A 23,778-nucleotide genomic window follows, 5' to 3' on the forward strand; every position below is an offset into this window, starting at 1 on the left:
GTATAGAATATTTACGGCAAGCACTCATATGTATAATATTAAAATTATAAACAACATATATAATATTAAAATTATAAACAAAATTACAATTGAATCGAGTTCATTTATATCTGATTAAATAATTTAATCAAACAAACTTATATAGAAATCATATTCAAATTAATGATTTAATAAAAACCGAAGCTATGATACTATTGTAGGAGCTTAAGAAGGGGTTTCCAATTTTTTGATCCTCTTAGCGAAATAATTTCGATAAAAGAACCTTGATTAAATCATTAATCACAAATAAAACTCACCAAAATAAGAATTCAAGAATTATCTATTGAATCATATTTTATTTTAATCATGAACGACGGAAGATACTGACACTATATAGTCCACGCGAGTGCAAAATGGAAGGCGGTGGTAGCCATTTTCAGAGAATGATAAAATTGACAATTAGGTTAGTAAGGAAAAAAGCTTCTCTATTTATAGATAACTACTAATACCATAATACTCTTATTTTGGACTTTTCCAAAATTAACTCAATCTTATTTGATTAAACTATTTTAATTAAATAATTATTATTTATATTTAATTAAACTCTTTTTATTAAATAAAATAATAGTTAAATTAAATCATATTTAATTTAATAAACTGTCAATTCTCATTTATTTAATTAAATCATATTTAATCAAATAAATTATATAAGTGCTAATGTATTAAACACTTTAAATACTATTAACACATAATTAAAATAGATTTTATTTAATTTAATCGTCCATTCCACTATCAATACTCTATGTGTGTCTCCCTATAGGTTCTTGGAACGTTTGCAGTAATATTAAATTACCTATTTAATATTATAATCAATAAGCGGTATCTAATAACACAATACTGCTACCCAAGTGACGAGAATGTCGTGTGATCTTACATAACATTTATGTGATAATGATCATGTGTACAATTATCCTTTGCCCTGATATATATATATATATATATATATATATATATATATATATATATATATATATATATATATATATATATGAACACAAGGTATAAAATGTGTCACTGTTATATAATCTAATATTTTATTTTTTTATCCTTGAGTATACTTGATAACAACAAATAAGTCCAATATCTCATATCAATTTTTTTAGTTGAATGAGAGGGTCAGAGGCCCAAAACAAAGAGGAACTAGACAACATGCCTCACAGACAAACTAAACCAATCTAAACTAAGAAGACGCCTTAACTATAACAAGCAAGAATCAAACCAGACATACTTGTCAATATTAGGCAAGTCCAATTTAGCTAAGAAATCAGCATACTGATTAGACTCTCTGGAAATATGTTTAACTTTCACTTTTTCAAAATGATAGAGGAGCAAAAGAATATGTCTCTCCAAATTCGAGCATTGTCTAATCTTCAAATCTAAACCTTGAAGAGCATCCGCAACAGACTTGTTGTCAACTTGGACGATAAGATTCTTGAAATCTCTCTTGTAAGCTAGCTCCAAACTAGTAAGAACACCCAAGAATTCATCACACACACACATAAATATATATATATATATATATATATATATATATATATATATATATATATATATATATATATATATATATATATATATATATATATATATATATATATATATATATATATATATATATGAGAGAGAGAAAGAGAGATTTTTACTCCAAGAGTAAGTTTAAAAGACTTACTCCAATCTCAACTCTTTATTTTCATTAGTCTAACGACTTTAATTGATCATTTAATCTATTTTTTTGGAAGTATTTTTCAATATAAATAATCAATTAAAGTGATTAGATTAATGAAAATTAAGGGCTAAGAATTGTAGGAAGTCTTTAAACTTACTCATTGAGTAAAAATATCCCTTATCATATATATATATATATATATATATATATATATATATATATATATATATATATACTCATTGATGGAGGAAAAACAGAGCCAGTAACATCCAAACAAAATATGACTATATAAATTAATCATAGTTGCACCGATTTATTTTATAATTATATTTACAAGGAAAGAGATCAATTACAAGAAAAAAGCTGCAAAAGTTTGGTATAGTTGACTTTTAGTCAATGGTTGAGTTTTGGTCAACTATTGACCATTAACTCGATTTTGACTCCTAAATTTTCATGAACCTATTCTATAAACATTTGATCAAAATATTCATCATTATTTATCAAAAATCAATTGTTTCATGATTATCTTACAAATGCTAATTTTCAACAACTCAAGATTTCATCTTCCATCAAGCTCTATTCTCATGGCTTTTTCTTCATTCTCCGACGTCCCCTCAAGCTCATCTTCTACTACACTGCTCACTTTGCTACAAGGAAGAAGGTACACCAAGTTATACATTCATATGATGGATTAAAATCATTAAAGTTCTATGGAAAAGACATCAAATAAATTCTGCACCACTTCACAAAAATTATGCGTTATTCTTTAAATTCAATACTTGTTTTTTTCAATATTTTCCAAGATTGATTCATGCCCAAAAATTCATAATTTGATCCATAATTTTACACCATTCAAAAGTGCATATTTTTAAATCAAAATCACTTCTTAAAAGTACTTAAAATCATGGGATAATTTATCAAAAAACTCATGGGAAAAATGGCAAAAAATCAAAGGCAAGAGCATTAAAAAATTTCAAGTTTCATGCATAATAACTAATGACCTTTTTCCTTACATCGTGACTTGTCACTTCTTCAAAATTCCAACACTTCTACCTCTAACTACTCCATTCCTCATAAAAATCCTCAATTACTTCATTACCCTTAAACTAGCTAGGACAAATCAAAGCTTAACCAACTATTAACTTCCAAACTAACACAATAGCTAACCAAGTTCTACTAAACAAACACAAATTTCAACTATCATTTTAGGAAGCATTCTTAACCCTTGATAAGATTCTCCCTAGGATACTATCCTAGGGATAGAATCATTCCATCCATAATCACCCTCCCTTTGAAAAACTATAAAAAAAAACTACTTTTTTTCATCATTCAAGTGAGAAAAAACCATGAATTGATAGTGTCATACCCCAATTTTGACCATAACTCATTGAATCAAGACATTCATCATGACATATGCATTATTTACCTAGCATAACATGCATTTCATCTTGCATAATGCCTAAAATATGAACCAGAATAAATTTTCAAATCTATAGACATACTGATTGAACTGATCCTTAAATGTACGTAAAATTATTGGGTGAAAATTTTTAAAATTGAGTTTGCAGACGTCAATTTTATTAATCTACGCTTCACGTAGATTAAACTGACATGCTCGTTTTATTTTTTTTGAATACTTTTTAGGTTGCATTTTGATCAGCCTAAGCATTTTAACCGATCATTTTTTTATTTTAAAATTTGATTAATCCATGTATTTTTTGCATTTTGTGAATATGTTTTAAATAATTAAATAGGATTTTTTATAACTTCAGTTCAATTGTATTTTACTTATTTTTATTTTTGTTTGATTTTATTTGATTAATTCATTTTAACTCATATTGAAGTCTTAAAGGGTATTTTTGGATTTTTGAAAATTCTTAAAATCCTAAAAGCTCACTATATATATATATATATACTGACCTAAAGTTTGAGACAAATAACCTACACCACTGAGCGGCGCCTACCTCGGATCCAATACCTCTCTCATTTTCAACAAAAAAAAATCAATACTCTCCTTCACTTTTCATTCAAGGGCTGACATAAAAATAAGAAAATAAATGGACCAGTAACCAATCACACAATTAACAGCGGCACATGCATATGAATAACCTAGGAGGATCCACACAATATCATCATCTCTCTCGAAAAACAAACTAAGAGCAACTCTGTTTGTTTCTTTGAAGAACTTACCACCATAACCTTGCTCTACCAACCCATACCACGGTCCACCCTTCCACCTCCATTAACAAACCTTTAACACCCACACATACCTCACACATTTGTAACATACTCTCTTTTTCACACAACCGACGCATATCAGAGCCGCCACAGAAATGTTGCGCCACCACCGTTTCATTCTCTTTTCCAGACAACCGACGCATGATACCTGCATTTGCGCAACTCTAGCGAAATCCCTTGCAAATCTAGTCACAATCATTGTTACTTCAGCTTGTGCGGTAGCCTCTAACCCATCCGGTATTATGATTTTGTCATGTTTCTTTTAATGTTTTTTTCTTCTTCTGTTCTACATTGAGGAAGAGGAACTAGGAATAACTGATGTATGAGCTTTCAAAATGGGAGAGAGAAGTCTTAACATGTTTTGGTTTTATTTTTGTTGTTTGTTTTAGTAATCCTTCCATGTGTCGAAAGAATAGTGGAGCTTTGATAAATTTTGAAAAAATAAGATGTTCCCTCATTTTGTTTCAGCATAATGTCTCCTTCCATGCATTTTTTTCTTTTTTCTTTTATTTTAAATTTGATATCTTTTAATTTAATTTTATTATTGGTAAGTTTAGGTTTTTTAGGTTTTTTTGGGTTAGACCTAATGAGTAAATACACCTCTGCCCAATAATACTTACACCCTCTTATATTGTTTTTTTTTCTTATTTATTTTTATTTCTATTCTTTTGATTTATTTTATTATTTATTTTATTATTTATCTTTTGATTAATTTAACTATTTAAATTAATAATAATTAATTTATTAAATATTTATTTGATTAAATGATTATGTTTTAATTAATTAACTTTTTTATATATATTATTAAGTAGACTACAATTTTTTTTGTTTAGTCATAATTAGACAATTCATCAAATTTCGACAATTTTTTTTGTTTAGTCATAATTAGACAATCACCAAATTTCGACAATTCAACCAAGTTTCTACGATCATCAAAGCTTCTACATTCATCATCTATATTCAACCATAATAATCAAGCAAAGAGTAATTGGAAGCATAACTAAAAGAAGTTTACTTTGAAGTTTTTTAAGTTTCTCGTCGGTGAATTCGTCGGCAATTCTCAACACTAACCGGGACAAACCTCTACTCAATCGGTAAGATATTTCACATCTCTTTTCCGCATTTTAAATTACCGCTTTCGAATTTGTTGAAACATTATATCGAACACTTAATGTGCAATAAGGAATTCTACAATTTTCTTCTCTTTTACCGATAATCTTTCCTCCACTTCTATCCTTTTGATGTGATATGCTTGTTGTAATTCTAGTTTAAGTCAAAACCTGTACTAAAATCGAATCATAATCAAATCACAACACAAATTGTAATTATCTCAAAACCGTAAAATACATAGAACCAGGACAAACATGAAGCGTTCAAGCACTAATGAGAACTTAAATAAAACTGAAAACGGTTTTCAATCTGTTAATGACATCTCAGCTGACTTTAAAAAGCTTCATCAAGAGGTAGAACTCACTGGTTCCGCATCCGTCTCGAACATTGTTTGTTCGAAATATTAAGAGTAATGTGGTGCGAGCTCTTTTTGAGCAATATGGTGATATTAGAGCCCTACATACTGCATGTAAACACGGGGGATTTGTGATTATATTGTATTATGACATCCATGTTGTTCGAACAGCTATGCGTGCATTATGAAACAAACCTTTGCGGTGTAGGATCATAGCTTGTGAATTCACGTTTTACTACTGCTATATTCACAATGTAGTTTATGTTAGATGTGCTATAATGTATAATGTATATATATAATGTAAACTAAGATCATGGCTTGTACTGCTAGTGAGTTTAAGTTTTGCTCTTCATAGAAATTCTAATCTTTATGCTATTAGTCTTTGTAATATAATATATAATGTAATCTCTTTCTACATATTATCATATTATAGTGGCTTTATTTTATTTATAATTTTACCACATGTGAATTATTATGTTAATTCATTTGATATAATTGAAAAAGAAAATAGCATTGCTTTTCCGGTTATTTCAAGTTTCTGCTATTATATATATATATTTTTAATTTCTACTACATTTGTAATATCCTATATGCCCTTAAATGTTTAATTGATTGTCAATTGAAATCAACTGAGTTACTATGTCCTATATCTCTTGTCAGTTGTTACCATTAAAGCTTATATATGCTCTAAATATTATCAGTTGAGACCAATAGAGTAACTAATGAATTCTGAAGAGATGAATCTTTATTAAAAAAAACAAGAATAATTATTAATAAGTATAAGAGGAGACAATTCGTAACATTATTAATTGGTCAACTGATACTAGAAAACAAAATATCAATTGAGATATTTTGTGTAACTACCTAATAATATATTATATATTAGTTATATGTTACGCGTATTTTGTGTGGTGGAAAAGAAAGAAGAATGAGTGGATGAGAATAAGAAGAAAAAGAAAAGAGGAGAAGTTGGTAAGAAAAGAGGATAAGAATAGAAGAAGAGAGAAAGAGGGTTATCAAGAAAATGAAAAAGAGAAGGAAAAGAAAGGAAGGAAAGAAGACAAGAAAAAAGAAAGGAAGACGAGCTTGGAGAAAGAAGAAAGCCATGAATCTTCATCTCCACCATATCATCATCAACAATTACATCTCAATTTTATATTCTTTTGTGAGTTCTTAGTTAGAACTTTGGGGGGATTTAGAAACTCTTAGGGTTTCAAAGATCTAGTCATGGTTTTGTGAATCATGTTATTGTTGATCATAACATGATGCTCTTGTTCATATGTTATTGTTGTCTTAGATTCCATGTTTGTCCATGTGTGTTGTTCTATGAAATTGTACCTCACAATCTCTTGATTTGTGTGAGTTTATCATAACATATATTTTAGAATGGATTAGTGTGATTAAAATTGGAAAATAAAGTGTTTAGAACATGTATTTGTGAAGAAAAGTGATGAACCAATCGATTGGTTATGGAAACTTCTGTGAAACAATCGATTGGTTCGTCTTTAAAGGAAGAAAAATTTATTTTTCTCCAGTAACAATCGATTGATCTTGGACCCCAATCGATTGGTCCATTAAAATTTCGTGAAAAATCTGACAGAACCTCAATCACATCGATTGGGCCATGACAGCAATCGACTAGTTTCCCTGTTTTCACTCTAAAATGAGTATCGTAACTCGGAATGAGGTCTGATCAGATGCGTTAGAAAGCTAGTTCAATGCTTTATTGCTTGGTAAGATAAAATCATGTTTATAATTAAATAATAACTTGGTTGTTAGTATTACATTATTTTGTATGTTTATGAGTTGTTTCCCTATTTCCATCATAAAACGGGAACGGGAACTCCAATTGATACGAGAATGGATGTGTTAGGAAGCTAACACAGAGGAATATGATATAGAGATAAGTATCTATGAGTTATTCCATTTTTGTTTAGTTATTTCCCGACATAATATAATTGGACAAACGTTTACCATATGACGTGGAAGTGGAATAAGATAGATTGAGGCAGATTGTGTGATTGCTTTGCTTATGGTTTTGTATCACATTGTATTATAATTTATGCTCTATGTGTGATATGAATTATATTGTGAATTACTATTGTATTGAGTGTGTGTATGTATAATTTGATTAAAATCCTATAATGATGAGTGAGGAAACCTAGGAGTATAACTAGGTGAATGACTTAGAAATAAAATCTAGGTTATGAAAAATGACTTAGGTTGGGATGCTTGAACGCAATGGTACCTAGGTGTGTATCGTGGAAAAGTATTCATCTTATTTTAAATCAATGTGCATTGTATGGAACATGTGGAATACTTTATGGATGAATGGATATGATCACCTACTATTTATTGAATGCCATGAGAATTGGTTTGATATTTGGTGAGGAACATTTGTTCCAAAAGTCCTATTTGGTGAGGAGCCTTGCTCCAAAAGTCCTATTTGTTATTGAGACCCAATCACATATTCAGATATAAATTATGCACATACCACTTTAAAGGCTTAGGTAAAGCGTTAAGTGGGAATGTGGCACCAATAATTCGTGCCTCAATTGGGTTTGAGTCCTAATCATGGTGGACATGGGGGAAAGGTGGACACCTAAGTGGATTAGAGTACCATACGGTGAAATATACTCAAAGTGGGTTAGAGTCACATACGAGTGACAGTCGCTTGAACTGAGGATTAAGCCTCATAGAGAACCCGATATCCACCGTGAAAGTCGAATCATATGAGCATGTGTGAATAGAGTCTGGCTTAGACGTAGGTCCGTTTAGTGATTGATGTTTCGTGCATACGAATAGGGATTTATTGATTTATGTGAACTCAAGTGACATGTTTCCTTACATTGCGAATATCGCTCAGTTGCTCAAGTCTTAATTAAATTGTGTGATTGATACATAAGTAAAGGAAGATTAATACTTGAGTTAGAAATTAGGTAGCCACCCTGTAGATCCGAGTGGACTCATATGATAGGGGAACACACTGAGACTATCATCTCACCCCAATAATGTTGTTGTTTTTCATGTGTTTTTTCAGTTTTGATTAAGAGGAGTTGCTTGATGATGTTTCGACGTTATTGTGATGTTGTGATCTTCCATTGTGGATTTTGTGCAATGGTAGATATTGTACATAGATATTAAATTTTTATTTAGGAACTTTCCATTTCTTGTACCATAAGTTGTATCTTTTATTTTGGTCAAGTATGTAAATGATGCCTTTAGGCTCTTATGTTGTATCAGTACCAAATGATAACACTTGTATGATATTATTCTAGATATATATTATACGGGTGGTTACAGTTGGTATCGGAGCAGGTCGATTAGACCTAGCCTTGAAATATCATAAGTAAATCTATTCTTGCCTTATATGTGTGTTTAGCCAACATGATTCTAATATCACCATATGTATTATTAGGCCTGATCAAACTAATTCTATATGCATGGTAGATAGGGTCATTATTGAGCGACCATGAGGACTCCAAAGTGTTGGTGGAACTTATGCTTTGAGGGTAGGCTCAAGCCAATAGTTAGCAAGTAAGGAGAACTGATTAGCTTAATTGAATTCTTAGTAGGAGTTATGATTCGGGTAATGTGGAATTTAAGAGTAGTGTATGGTCCAAGAAATCATGTAGTGCTGATGGAGTCGGGAAGTTGAGTATTTTTATCGGGTGAATTGTCGGATTTTGAGAAATATATGAATCTGCTAGTAAAACAAGATTGACTCACTGGTTTGGAATAAGTGTTGTAATTAATACCATACATTGAAAGAGGGAGGATGGTTTTGTTGTCCGTATGCTAAAAGGACTGGAAGTGAGGTAGTATATTGGTGTTTCAACTTCTAAGGTCATTAGAGCATACTGGAAGTGTTGGTGTAAGCCCTAGAGGCCAATACTTTTGGTACTTGTATCGAATTATTTATTAATAATAAAAGGATTTTTCTTTATTATGTTTGTTTAATAAAGTCCCTAGAATAGCTAGCCCGTTTAATGTATCAAGTGTGACTTAATCATGAGATCCCATTAAACATAACGACATTATTCTTAAAGTATCTGTTGTCGAGCTTTGTTGTGAAGTGGGATAACATTAAAGCATTAAGACTATTATGTATGTAGACTGATGATCACATCTCATGGATCATGGATAAGGAGTTATCAAGTCTTAAATATAAGTATGAATATTGAGAGTAATATTTATACTGGATTGACCCGCTATGAGAATACTATATAGAATGTTATGCTAAGTGTCATAAGTTATTCTCATGGTGATAATGGTGTATACCACCCTTTGACCTTAAATCGCTATGTACCCTAGATATAGAGTCGAGTGTCTTATTGCTGATCAAACATTGTTCGTAACTGGATGACCATAAAGACAGTTGATGGGTACTCCACGAAGCATGCTGAGGGACATGAGTGACCTAGATGGAATTTGCCCATCCTGCATAACATGATAAATGTCTATGGGCCCAATATTCAACTGGACAAGGATGACACGGTTTATGCCTTGTGTTCAATATAGACATAAGGGCAAAAGGGTAATTATACACATAAGAATTATCAGAAAAGGATTTGCCAGATCACATGACATTTTCGTGTCCTGGGTAGCAGTGATGTGTTGCTAGATACCGCTTAATGTTTATTATGTTAAATACGTGATTTAATATAATTGCTAATGTCGCGAAAACCTACAGAGTCACACACAAAAGGACAGATTGATGAGAGATAGAGTAACTAAGGAACATCGTAAGGTATGGTGCACTTAAGTAAATTGTAGAACATCGTAAGGTACGGTGTACTTAAGTAGAATATGAAATATGGTAAGGTACCACACGCTTAAGTGATTTTGGCATATCATAAGATATGGGTCACATACACTTAAGTGGGCTTTTTAGCTTGCAACCTACACAAGTGATTCTATAAATAGAACCCTTGTGCAGAAGCATTTGTGCATTTGTAATTTCATTTCTCTCTCTCTCTCTCTCTCTCTCTCTCTCTCTCTCTCTGTCTCACACACATACACACACACACACACACACACACTTAAGGCCTTCATTCATAGCATCTAGCACTGAGATTGAAGGAATCTGTTCGTGTGGATCGAGTAGAGGCGTTGTCACCATTCAAAGTTCGTGATCGCTCCGTAGATCTGCCTCAAAGGTTTCAATCTCCACAAGAGGTAACAATTCTATCATTGATCATGCCCACTCGTAAGGATCACTAAAGGAGAATTTTTTTAATTTCCGTTGTGTTTTGGATCGCTATTCTCCTTTAGGAAGAACGAGAGTATTTCAGGGAGTATGTTCAGAATGGTACCTTACAAGTGGTTGAGAGCTTGAGATATAAGGACGTTGAACACATTTGTAAGAGTCTAAGGTAGTGGTAAAGTATAAGAAGAGACTCGAGGACATGAATACCCACTCTAATTGAAACATGTATGCACCAAATGAAGGGTAGAAGATAAATCAAGTATATTCAGACTTAAAAAGGGATATCAGGTTCAGGATAGTTCGTCAAGGATTCAGTGTTAGTAAGAGACCATTATGGAATGTTGAGTTACCTAAGGATCAGTTATAAGATATTGTGTCGAAGAGAGAACACACATTATATAGTAACAGAAGCTCTAGTGGGTTTTGGTTGAAGGAGATCTGGTTGAGGAAAAGAGCAAGTAAATTAGATTTAAGGAATTCTAGTAGAATTGTTATGTAGTTGGTGTTGAGAGAATTACATAGAAAAGAAGCAGACATAGAGTTTGGGAGCAGTGCAAACCTTGCATTACAACTACCATAATGGAATGCACTTCAAAAAAGAAGACTATGGAGTCATAAGGATTTCATTGAGGCTAAGATAGGGATGTGTAGTTAATGACCGTTCGCATACGAAGACTTCTAGAGGATATAGTGTCGTCGAGAAAGTTAAACCTTAGTATTAAGAGAAGTATGAGATGGTAGCATTATGGTCACAAGTGTGTGTAAGTTATTCTTTGTCTTGAGATGGATGCCAAGTAACACACTCTTTGTTGAGTAATGAGTTTGATGTTTTGAGAAGTTCAGTATGTGGTAAACAACGGAAGACAAGACAAGCTTAAGTACGGGGACTAAGTGTGGAACGTGAAATGGAATGCATTATGTGGACTCTTGTGTAGTTGGCAAGAGTTATCAGTTGTAAGTCATCTAGATATGTAAGCTTTGTGTGACGAAGCGTATAATGAATGTTAAGTTCAGAAGGAAATACAAACGAATAAGTGTGTAGTAATCTTAAGGTTTATATTAAGTACATCTTGTCTGAGTTACAAGAGTAGGAATGACTTATTGGAAGTTTGGTTATTATTTATCTTTATGAGTAGTGTTTAGTTAGTTGATCATGTGTATAATGTTCACACCTTGTTGGAACTGAGGGTATCCTAAATCTCATTGGTGTACCATTGTGTATGTGCGTGTGGAGGATAGAGATACAAGTTAATGCAATTCAGATTAATAGTTTGAAATTGGAATTTCTGAAGGGGTATTTCTTAGTTAACCATTTGTTTAGATGTCAAAGGAATTTGAAGTTTGAGGAAACAAACTAGTGATCCTTACTCTATGTGAGTAAGACTTAGAGGTGTCACTATTATGACTACTGGGAACCACAACGAGTGAAGTTGAAAGAGATTTACTAAGTGGTGATCTTGCGGATATCAACTCAGTGTTTTGCATAGGTGTTAGTAAGGTGTAAGCGGTTAGTCAGAATATGGCATTGGTTATTTATCTTAGGTTCATGGCCTCAGACGTAGACCCCATGAGAGTGGTACCTGATGGGTGTAGTGGTTTTTTTCCCTATTGGAAGGATTCGTGAGTTATACTTTCAGGAAGGAACGAGAATCATATACTCCTGAAGTTAAACACGTAACACATATTGTATATTAGTAAGAGAATGAGCTAAGATTAAGGAACATGGAACATGACGATTGATGTGGTGTTTCGCAAGTATACGAACGGGTCAGAGTAATATAAAAGATTATCGAATCCATAGAGACCAAGTGTCAATCTATCGTTATCTGTCGTTATGGTGTTTATCAAAGGCAATCAAAATAAGTGTTTTTGGAGTGTGCAATGAAAAAGTAAAGTGTTGAAATAAAATATAATTAATAAAGATAGGGTCGAATGTAATTCACGTAATTAATTAATAATCCAAGTACTTGCTAGTAGAGCAACTTATGGGCAGTCTTTCCTACTTTGAAAAGAACTAATTTAATAGGAACTGTCGCTTTCGCGTATTCAGAACCGAGTTGTACTCCCTAATCAAACCCTCTTATTGTCACTTATAAAAAGGCGCGCATTGCGTTAGAGTAGTAAACCTATTTTTAAGAAATATAGTATCTTGACTAAGTTGAAAAGTATTATAACCTGGATTTCTTAACCAAAAGAGGTTCTCACGAACCAGACTCTAAACTTATAAACGCGTCCGAAAATAGTTTTAAAATCTCTTTTCTTCTTAATGTTAAAAACTCCTAATGAACTAGACAAAGCGCTTTCGCTGTTTTTGAAATAGTTAAAAACAATTAAGTTTAAAAAGACGTTGGACGGCTTTCGATCTTACCCAACGGAATTGAAGTGCGGGAAAACTTAAGTTGAAAGTTAAAATAGCCCTTTAAGTGTTTCTACGAACAATTGTACGAATTACTGGTTCAATTACGATCCTTACATTCTAACCTTATAAATTTAGCTAGACATGGTAAAGTAAAAGTACATAAAAATAAATAAAAGTAGTGCGAGTGCGGAAAGTAAAGAATTTAAAGCGAGTGCGAGGAAATAAATAAAGTAAAGCGAGTGCGAGGAAATAAATAAAGTAAAGCGAGTGCGAGGAAATAAATAAAGTAAAGCGAGTGCGAGGAAATAAATAAAGTAAAGCGAGTGCGAGGAAATAAATAAAGTAAAGCGAGTGCGGGAAAATAAATAAGATAAAGACAAGTAATAAAAACCTGCTCCAATCGGAGGGTTGAATAAATTGCAAAGCGGAAATGAAAATGGCGGCAGGATTAACTTCCTTCCAAAGTGCTCCAAACTCGATTACAGACTCTATCACACACTCAATTACACGATTGTGGTAACACTCCAATACGAAGCGATTACCACTTTATAAAACTGAATATATGCCTAAGTGAAACAAAGTTGCTCTGAGTTTGCCTTTGCTCTAAGTTTGGATGATTGTAAAAGTGAATTCGAGTTTCTATTTATAAGCAAGTAAAAAGATGGAAATGACTTGGATGCCCTTCAACTTGAAAATGGGAGGGAAACTATTTTCCTCTTGTGGCGCCCACCACAAGGCCATGGCGCCTGCCACAAGGCCAATCTGAGGCGCCTTAGTGGAGGTAGTGGGGAACGTGGGAGTTGAGGGAAGTTGAGCTTGGACATGTCATGGCAGGGTCTATGGAGCCAGGCATGGGGTAGGCCACAAGAACAAAATGCTGAATTTTAGGGTTTTTGGCTCTTTTTCGCTCCTTTTCTCGATCGGGGCTCCGATTAAAGTAAAAACCTGAAAACAAAGAAAAACATAGTAATAACACAACAAAATGATAATAAAATAACTAGAATGCATGTGAAATCGGAGTCGAAAATACGGTAAATTTTAGTGTTATCAAACTCTCCCACACTTAAACCTTTGCTTGTCCTCAAGCAAAACATTAAAAAGCTCATAAAAGAAAATTTGTGTAAACGAGTGTTTTAGGTAAAAATTCTAAGTTCAAGTCGGGATGTAGTGATAGGTACTAACTGAGTGAACTAAGGGTATCATGATGACACTAATCCGCAAATACGGACATAAACTTCATTCCTATATTAACCAACCCATATTATCCCACAATACCTAGGCCTGCCTCTTCATCTCTTTTGTGTCCTTTTTATTCAGGCGCAATCACATTAAGCTCGTTATCCGGACATGCTTCATAGTAGAGTGGTCTGTTAGTGATTATGATTTGAGCATGGGTTTTCTGGCATATAAATATGTGTAAACCCTTTTATTGGACCCAACTGTAGTTGTGGGGGATCGGATCGTAATTCGCCCTACCGAGTTCAGTGCCAGATACCTTTGAACCAACTAACAGTGGGTAAGTTTTTTTTCTTTTTCTTTTTCTTTTTGTTTTTGTAGCAATTTTTTACAATTCTTTGGTTTAAATGACTTTGTGAGGGTCACCTATACCGGAGTTTCCTTTTTGCTTTCTTTTATTTTTTTGTTTTTCTGGATCATTCACTTATTTGCATCGGTCCCCTACGTAGAGGATGCGTAGGCCGGAGCTGACTGCTGAGATAAACTACTGAGGACTTATACGGAAATGATGATTAAGGCCATGGTATATGGGGTTTGGGGAATGATTCCTATATTTATGAAGTCTATGGTGCTAAAACAGATACTGATGTTTCGCTAAGTTCTCCCAAGTCACCGCATCCTTACTCAAAACATGTCTTTAAAACCTGAAAACTTTCGGAATAACACTATTTTCTTTTTCAAAAAAAAAATCGGTGGGGCTAAAGGTATGGGGAGGTAGGATTGTACTAAAGATATACTATATTTGGTGACTCGTCAGACTCATGCATTATACTAAAAAGCAAAATAAACAACTAAAAGGAAATAACAATAAATAAACTATCTAAAAATAGTAAAGAAAAAGTGATAAAGGAAAAACGAGAAAAGCAATAAAGAAAAGACGATAGAGTCTCCTCCCACACTTAAATCGAACATTGTCCCCAATGTTTCAAAATAAGATAAGGAAAGAGTTACCTGACAACCTATTGCTGACCACTAGTGCCCTCGCCATCCTGAGGTGGACGACGGGATCAGGTACGACGACGGTCTCTCTGATCTATCCTCGCCTCCAAGGCATCCTGAGCGGTCCTCACCTCTCGAAGGTTACCTATAATGGAACCTTGAGTGGCTTCAAATAGTGCCATGTGTCTCTGGTGGTAGTTTTGTTGACGGGCTTGTGTATCTGTGATCGTTTGCAGGGACTGTAGAACAGTGTCATAGGACCTGTCTGTCCTCTGCTGCGACTCTCGCATGAAGTTCATGTTATCCGTCATTTGTTGCTGGATGGTAGAGAGTAGGTCGTCACGCCTTTGCTCTCTAGCCATGTGGTCACGCCACATCTCCTCTATAATATAGAAGCCAGGAGTGGTACCTGCAGAAGAAGAAGATGGTGCGGTGTGTGGTGGTGAAGGATGATGGGGGGACACATGGGGTACGGGAGATCTCTCTCTCCGATCATATTCGTCATCAGTGTCATGTCCCGCCTCATCAGGAATGTTAGGAGGAAGAGGACCCAAAACAGGTGGGGCATCTAAAGCGTAGGTCCAATTCCTTTCATCTCGTACATCTATACGTCTAGTGCACGGTAAAACAACAGACGGTATGGCTACACCATGAACCATAAGCATATAGCCTCCTTCTCTCCTCGAGCGGCACAATTTTGTGTCTCTCAGAAATTTTAGGTTAATTGTGCGAGGAGGTAAGGGTTCTAGGGTAGCCATCTCATCGTTCAGGTTAAGCGCCCGAACAATAGATGTAATCAATCCACCAAAAGAAATCGGTCCCGCTTTATTCAAAGTTAAAGTCATATGAGCAAGCATGAACGGGACCGAATTAATACGTCTATTTGTGAGGCTCCCTTGTAAAAATAGAAGCTCTCTAGCATTAACCTTATTTGGATTCTCCCGGCCAAAAATAGTGCATGCCAACAAATATCTAAAAACTCTGATGGCCGGGTTATGGATAGTTGAGGCAAGAACTCCTTCAAAAGAGTTTATGGAAGTGTTTGATAAACGCTCCCAGATGGAAAATACCTCAACAGACCATTCGGAATCCAAAGGGGCCTCACAAATAGCACCGTCCCCATGAGGGATTCCTAACAAGCTGGCTAGTTCGGCGGTACTGAATTGGTATTCAACATCAAACATTCTAAATTTGACAGTACCAATTGTGCTAGGAGTGTTAGGGTTGACAATATAAATTAAGGAACTCAAAAATTCAATTGTCAACCGCTCATAGGTAGGTTCTTTATTGGAAAAGAAATTATGCAAACCTAAATTATCTAATAAATGAAATATGCTATGATAGATACCTAAAGTGTAGAGACAGTTTTCGTCAACATACCTTGTCGGGAGGATTTCCCGATTTTGCAACCGTTCAATAATTTTTCTTTGTCTATCCCCCGGTTTCCCTCCTCGAAGAATGAATCCGTTAAACTCCATTTGAAAAGCTCTTGAAAAGTGATGAAGAAGATGAAGTGGTTTGTGAAAAGGATGGATTTTTATAAAATCCGACGGATGAAATCGAAAATGGAAATTGGAATAATGATTTGTGTGGTGTGGTGGTTAGAAAACTATAAGCTTTTTGTGGGTTCAAGGATGTTTTTCCAAGGTGAAAAAATGGGTTTAGAAGGTTGTAAGTTGCAAAAATGGTGAAGAAAGGGGTTCTGCCCCGACCTTTTACAAACGCTGTGGCGGGCGCCACAGGGCAAAATCTGGCTGGGCCGGATTTTGGTCTTTTGGTTTGGGCTTCTCTTGTCTTTTGGCTTTGAGGGGTCCGGATAGCATTTGTCTTGTGATTTTCCTAGTATCTTTGACTTGCATAATTTTATAAAGGTAAAAACAAAAAATAAAAATGAAACAAAAACAAAAACAAAAATTAAATATAAATAAATAAATAACTGAAAAATTAAAATGCAAATAAAATAAACATAGAACATATATAGATAAAAATAGAAATATTAATGTATAGATTTTATATAATATTCCAAATGCGATAATATAAGATGAGTTATGTAAATACGAGAAATATAAAAAGGAGATAAAATAAGATTAAGTGGTGAGATCATATAGTGGGGATGTCATCTTCCTGAGAGGAACCACGGAGCATGGCTACTTCTTGCTTGAGCTTTGCGATCTCCTGATATAGACAGTCGGCTTCAGTAGCATGGGTGAGATCAGACACTCCCATCTGTAAAGTGAGGTATGCCACCTCCTGTCTAAGCGCTACGATCTCTCTACAACACTCAGCAATCTGAGTGCGGATGTCGGGTGTCTGCAATGAAAGATTATTAGAGAAAACAGTGATTCTGGGAGATGGTGGTGTAGGCGTGTATTCAGCAATGGGTGATGATCTCGGTTCCTCGACGGTCTCTCCCTGGCCCTCCAGAGCATAACTCCAATTCCCTGGATCATGCACACTGGTCATCATAGGATCTGGCAGTGTGAAATAGTGAATAGCCTCACTGTCGACTAGCAATCGGAACTGACATGGGTGGAAAGAGGCTCTCCTCATCAACCCTCTGGTCAAACAAAAGTTGATGTCCATGGTAGTGTACCCACAGTAGGTCCGAAGATGTAACAGCTTGCGAGACAGACCTAAAGCGACAACAATCTGCGTGATGATTCCGCCAACATGGATGACTCCTTCGGTAGATCTGGAGATACCACTGAGACTGTATAACAAGAAGTTCCCACATGTGACTGGGCGAGACTGGGATGCACAAAATAACAGGAAGATCTCCTCTTCACTCAGTAGTGTCTCTGCATCCGGCCTTCCCAGGAAGGAATATGCTAATATCATCTGAAAGTATCTGAAGGAGGGGTTATGTATGACATGAGACAGCTGCATAGATGGATCCTGGCTTCCGCCACCCGATATATCACTCCAAAACTTCTCAACCTCCTTACCCAGGAAATATCCCATAGGTGTCTCCGGGATAGCATCAGGAGTGGTCTGGAAACCCAATAAGTCGCCAAACTTTTTCTGGCTGAAGGAGTACTCAACCCCGAAAAGCCTGAAAGCAGCATACCCATCTGGTCCAAAATATGGGTCATAGTCGAATGAACTCAGGAACTCCAAAGTCAGGTTCCTATATGTGTTACTCAAGTCATCAGCAAACTCATACTAGTGAAGCTGGTGGCTAAGGAATCGGATACTCGGCTCGATACCCAGTGCCTCCATACACTGCTGATCAGGATAACGTGTGGGTGCCATAGGGCACTGATACAAAGCAATATAGCGCTTCCTCTGAGCATTATCTCTATAGGCCACGTGCATGTCATCGAAATCCTGCATCCTGTAAAATTTAAGAAAGTGATCCTGAAAATACAAACCATTCAAATCTTAGTCTCAATGCAAAATATGATAAAATAAAATAAAAATAAAATAAATGCGAAAAAGTAAAATGAAAGAAAAACCATGGGTTGCCTCCCACGCAGCGCTTGTTTAACGTCATTAGCTTGACGATTAGAATTTATACACCTGTAGTAGTAGGAATCAGTGGATCAATAAGGGTGTGGCTCGAGTAGTATGCTGGAATGTCTCCTCCTTCGTAGAGCTTCAGTCTTTGTCCATTTACAATGAATGGACTTCGTTCTTGATTTCTACGGCTCCGGATCTCAGAATCTTGGATACTTCGGAAGGACCGGTCCATCTTGAACGTAGCTTTCCAGGGAAGAGTCATAACCTAGAGTTAAAAAGGAGAACAGGATCGCCTATATTGAAGTTTTTCTTTACTATTCTTTTGTCGTGATAGGCTTTTGTCCTCTCTTTATATATTTTTGCATTCTCGTAGGCAGATTGCCTAAGTTCTTCTAATCTATGAATGTCTAGGGTACGCTTTTCTCCAGCGGCTAGGTAGTCTAAATTCAAAGTCTTAATGGCCCAATAGGCCTTATGCTCTAATTCGAACGGTAAGTGACAGGATTTTCCATAAACTAGTTGATAAGGAGTAGTTCCTATAGGGGTTTTGAAAGCGGTTCTATAGGCCCATAATGCTTCTTGAAGCTTCTGAGACCAGTCTCTCCTAGAAATAGAAATAGTTTTCTCTAGGATTTATTTTATCTCCCTATTAGATACTTCTACTTGGCCACTAGTTTGTGGGTGGTATGGTGTTGCTACTCTATGCCTAACTTCATATTTTCTTAAAAGCTTGTCAAATATTCTCGATATAAAGTGTGATCCTCCATCGCTTATGACTAAACGTGGTGTTCCAAATCTAGGGAATATATAATTTTTAAATAATTTGATTACTACCCTAGTGTCGTTTGTGGGTGCAGCTATAGCTTCAATCCACTTAGACACATAGTCTACAGCTACTAAGATATACCTGTTTCCTAAGGATGGTGGAAAAGGTCCCATAAAATCTATACCCCATACGTCAAAGAGTTCTACTTCCTGAATGTTTCTTAGAGGCATTTCATCACGCCTTGAAATGTTTCCAGTGCGCTGGCATCTATCACATTTGACAATGCAAGCATAGACATCACGCCACATGGTAGGCCAGAATAGACCAGCTTGAAGAATTTTGGCGTATGTCTTAGAGGTGCTCGCATGTCCACCATAAGGTGCAGAATGACAATGCTCGATAATACTATTTAACTCTTCTTCTGGAACGCAACGGCGAAAAATGCCATCTTTACCCCTTTTGAAGAGGAGCGGTTCGTCCCAATAGAAGTTTCTCACATCGTGGAAGAATTTCTTCTTGCGGTGGTAATCAAGATCAGGGGGTACTATATCAGTAGCTAGGTAATTAACGAAATCTGCATACTAGGGTACGTTACTTATTGCTAAAGAATTTTGGGGTGCTCATAAGGATCTAGGTTATTATCTTCAATGGTTTCTACTCTAGCGATCAGTCTATCATAGGCGAAGTCATCATTTATGGGTACTAGTTCAGGTTTTAGATGTTCTAGCCTAGAAAGGTGATCAGCTACTACATTTTCAGTGCCTTTTTTATCTCTTATGTCTAAATCAAACTCTTGTAGTAATAGAATCCATCGGAGTAATCTGGGCTTGGCATCTTTTTTACTTAATAGGTAACGAATGGCAGCATGATCGGTGTAAACTATAATTTTTGCTCCTACTAGATAAGATCTAAATTTGTCTATAGCGAAAACTACAACGAGTAATTCTTTTTCAGTTGTTGCGTAGTTAAGTTGGGCAGCGTCTAGGGTTCTACTGGCATAATAAATGGCATGTAATTTTTTATCTTTCCTTTGTCCTAGAACGGCTCCAACTGCATAATCACTAGCATTGCACATTATCTCGAAATGTTCCGACCAATCAGGTGGTTTCATAATGGGTGCTGATACTAATGCTTGCTTTAAAAGATTAAATACGTCATTACATTTTTCATCAAAAATGAATTCAGCATCTTTCATTAAAAGTCCGGTTAAAGGTTTAGTTATTTTGGAGAAGTCTTTAATGAAACGCCGGTAGAATCCAGCGTGTCCAAGAAAGCTTCAGACTTCTCTGATGGTTTTTGGTGGTTTTAGGTTTTCTATAACTTCTATTTTAGCTTTATCTACCTCTATACCTTTTTCGGAAACTATATGTCCTAAAACTATTTCTTCGGTCACCATGAAATGACACTTTTCCCAGTTTAGCACGAGGTTTACCTCCACGCATCTCTCCAGGATTTTCTCAAAGTTAGCAAGACAATTGTGGAAATCAAATCTGCAAACCGAGAAATCATCCATAAACACTTCCATGATACCATCTAGGTAATCTGCAAAGATTGACATCAAGCAACGTTGGAAAGTAGCTGGGGCGTTACAGAGGCCGAACGGAATTTGTCTGTACGCAAAAGTTCCATAAGGGCATGTAAAGGTAGTTTTTTCTTGACCTTCGGGGTGGATAGGTATTTGGAAGAATCCAGAGTATCCATCTAGATAGCAGAAGTAAGAGTGTCTGGCTAGACGCTCCAACATCTGGTCTATAAATGGTAAAGGGAAATGATCCTTCCTAGTTGCTTTATTTAATTTTCTATAATCTATACACATCCGCCATCCTCCTTCTAAACGTTTTGCTACATGTTCGCCTTTATCGTTTTGCACGACTGTGATGCCTCCCTTTTTAGGTGCTACATGCACAGGGCTCACCCACTTACTATCCGAGATCTGGTAGATGATACCTGCCTCAAGTAACTTAAGAACTTCCTTTTTAACAACATCACTCATTATAGGGTTTATTCTTCTCTGATGTTCCCTAGAGGGTTTTGAATCTTCTTCGAGCGAAATCCGATGCATGCATACGGATGGACTTATACCTTTCAGGTCAGAGATATTATATCCTAAGGCTGAGGGATATCTTCGTAAAACGTCTAAAAGTTGGTTCGTTTCCTTTTGGCTCAAGGTAGCACTAACTATAACTGAACGGTTCATCTTTTCATCGAGGAACTCGTATCTCAGGTTCTTAGGTAGTTCCTTAAGTTCTAAGGTTGGTTTCTTAGGGCATGGCATAGGATCTGGGGTAAGGGATAAACATTCGTAAAGGTTATCATCGATGTAGGGTTTCTTAAAGTCATCATCTTCCCTTATGAGAGTTGATGGTAACTTAATTGTTTTTATAATTTCTTTTTGTTCTAATTCTCTAACACATTCATCAATGATGTCTAAGGCATAACACGAGTCTCCCATCACAGGTTCCATAAGAAATTTCGAAAGTATAAATTCTATTTTCTCGTCACCTACCTCAAATGTCAACTTTCCTTTCTTCACATCTACTATGGCTCCTGCAGTCGATAAGAATGGTCTACCTAGAAGGATTGGTATATCATTGTCCTCTTTGATGTCCATGACAACAAAATCAGTAGGGATAAATAATTGACCTATCCTAACAGGAACATCTTCTAAAATGCCTATCGGATATTTAACAGATCTATCGGCTAGCTGAAGTGACATCTTAGTGGGCTGTAATTCTCCTAAGTTCAACCTCTCACAAACTGCTAAAGGCATTAGGCTCACACTAGCTCCTAAGTCTAGAAAAGCTTTTTCGATGACATGATTACCCAAAAGGCAAGGAATGGAGAAATTTCCAGGATCTTTATCTTTCTTTGTTGATTTGTCCTCGGAAATAGCATTACATTCCAAAGGCTTCAGATCGTCAAGTCTACGTTTGTTGGTAAGGATGTCTTTGAGAAACTTTGCATAAGAAGGTATTTGGGTGATGGCTTCTGTGAAAGGGATTTTCTACATGAAGTTTTTCTATAACTTTAATAAATTTTTGATACTGTTTATTGATCTGGGTTTGTTTGAGTCTTTGGGGATATGGTATAGGTGGTTTATATGGTGGGGGTGGTACGTAAGTTTTATCTTTAGGTTCTTCTCCTTTTTCTCGACCTTCCTGGTTTTTAGATTCCTCTGGTTCCTTTACTTCGTCTGTGGGTTTGGTACATTCCTTAGAAGTTTCGGGTTCACTCAATCTAGGGTTTGGTGGCTCATCATAAGCGTTCCCACTTCGTAGGGTAATGGCATTGGCTTGTCCTCTCGGATTTTGTTGAGGTTGTCCAGGGAATTGTCCTCCAGGTGTAGTATGAGGGGCTTGGTTTAAAGCTACCTGAGAGATCTGGGTTTCAAGCATCTTGGTATGAGTAACTATTTGGTCAACCTTGGTTCCTAACTGAGTAATCAATTCGTTAACATGAATGTTTTGGTTCATGAACTCCTTGTTTTGTTGGGTTTGAGCGGTGATAAAATTTTCCATAATTTTCTCAAGGCTCGGCTTTGGTGGCACAGGTTGCATAGGTTGATTTGATCTTGGGGCTTGATAACTAGGTCTCGGGGTTGCATTATTTTGGATTGGGTTATTGTTTTTATAGGAGAAGTTCGGGTGATTCCTCCATCCAGGGTTATAGGTATTCGAGTATGGGTTCCCTTGGGTGTAGTTCACTTGCTCAGAGTGGGTTTCGTTTAATAGACTGCATTCTGCAGATTGGTCTCCTTTGGTTCCACATATCTCACAATCCGACGAAACTGCGGCTACAGTATTCGGGTTTATGCACATATGCTCGACTTTAAGGGCTAATGCGTCCATTTTAGCTTGCATCATGTCTATAGAGCTTAGTTCATTCACTCCTCCTTGGGCTTCCTTCTTCTCAACTGTCGCTCGTTCGACTCCCCATGATTGATGGTTTTGAGCCATGTCTTCGATGAGGGCACTAGCTTCAAGATAAGGTTTGTTCATCAGAGCACCGCCTGCGGCAGTGTCGATGGTCATCTTGGTGTTGTAATGAAGTCCATTATAGAAGGTTTGAATGATTAACCAATTTTCTAAACCATGATGTGGGCATGCTCGTAACAACTCTTTATATCTCTCCCAAGCTTCGAACAACGATTCTCCTTGGTTTTGGGTAAATCTAGTTATATGGTTTCGAAGAACGGCGGTCTTACTCGGGGGAAAATATCTAGCAAGGAAAACTCTTTTAAGGTTATCCCAAGTCGTAATGGAATTGGGTGGAAGGGAATCTAACCATGATAGGGCTTTATCTCTGAGGGAAAAAGGAAGTAATCTTAAACGTATTGCCTCAGGAGAAGCTCCATTGGTTTTAAAAGTTTCTGCTAATTGAAGAAATATTTTTAAATGTTGGT

The 23,778-nt window shown here is 35.7% G+C and overlaps 1 non-coding gene across 1 annotated transcript; it reads left to right on the forward strand.

The window, feature by feature from the left end:
* Positions 1-23,462: 23,462 nt before the first annotated feature.
* Positions 23,463-23,569, forward strand: LOC127088490 (small nucleolar RNA R71). The gene has a single exon (XR_007790324.1). It is a non-coding gene; the product is annotated as a small nucleolar RNA R71 (small nucleolar RNA).
* Positions 23,570-23,778: the final 209 nt, after the last annotated feature.

The sequence above is a fragment of the Lathyrus oleraceus genome, chromosome 5 (assembly GCF_024323335.1).
Source record: "Lathyrus oleraceus cultivar Zhongwan6 chromosome 5, CAAS_Psat_ZW6_1.0, whole genome shotgun sequence".
Lineage (NCBI taxonomy): Eukaryota > Viridiplantae > Streptophyta > Magnoliopsida > Fabales > Fabaceae > Lathyrus > Lathyrus oleraceus.